Below are 662 nucleotides of genomic sequence, written 5' to 3'. Positions count from 1 at the left end.
AACCATCAATCTTTTTATTTAAGAGTTCTACCTGATTAGAGAGCATGGTGACGGAATCGATGTTATAAACGTCGGCTATTTTCATTGGCTTTGTCCTCATGACTTGCCATTGATAGTTATTCAATGACATCTCCTCTATAAACTCAGAGGCATCTTCCAGGGTTTTATTATTGATGGTTCCACCCGCCGCTGCGTCAACCATTTGTCGAGTCGAAGGATTCATACCATTATGAAATGTTTGTACTTGGAGCCAAAGCGGTAACCCATGGTGAAGGCACTTTCTCAGAAGGTCCTTGTATCTCTCCCATGCATCGTAGACTGTTTCTAAATCCATCTACACAAAAGAATAGATATCATTACGTAATTTAGCCGTTTTAGCCGGCGGAAAATATTTTAGTAAAAAATTTTCAGTCATTTGTTCCCAAGTAGTAATTGATCCTCGTGGTAATGAGTTCAACCACTGTTTAGCTTTGTTCCTCAATGAAAAGGGAAACAACCGAAGATGAATGGCATTATCAAAAACGCCATTGATTTTAAATGTATCGCATAGTTCTAAAAGTTGGCTAAATGAGCGTTGGGATCCTCATCCTGCAAACCATCAAACTAAACAAATTGTTGTATCATTTGAATAGTGTTAGGTTTTAATTCAAAAGTATTTGCAG

The 662-nt window shown here is 37.8% G+C and overlaps 1 non-coding gene across 1 annotated transcript; it reads left to right on the top strand.

The window, feature by feature from the left end:
• Positions 1 to 260: 260 nt before the first annotated feature.
• Positions 261 to 367, top strand: LOC128285858 (small nucleolar RNA R71). Its single transcript, XR_008276405.1, has one exon. It is a non-coding gene; the product is annotated as a small nucleolar RNA R71 (small nucleolar RNA).
• Positions 368 to 662: the final 295 nt, after the last annotated feature.

The sequence above is a fragment of the Gossypium arboreum genome, chromosome 12, assembly GCF_025698485.1.
Source record: "Gossypium arboreum isolate Shixiya-1 chromosome 12, ASM2569848v2, whole genome shotgun sequence".
NCBI classification, from domain to species: domain Eukaryota; kingdom Viridiplantae; phylum Streptophyta; class Magnoliopsida; order Malvales; family Malvaceae; genus Gossypium; species Gossypium arboreum.
This window is presented reverse-complemented; position numbering and strand designations above follow the sequence as displayed.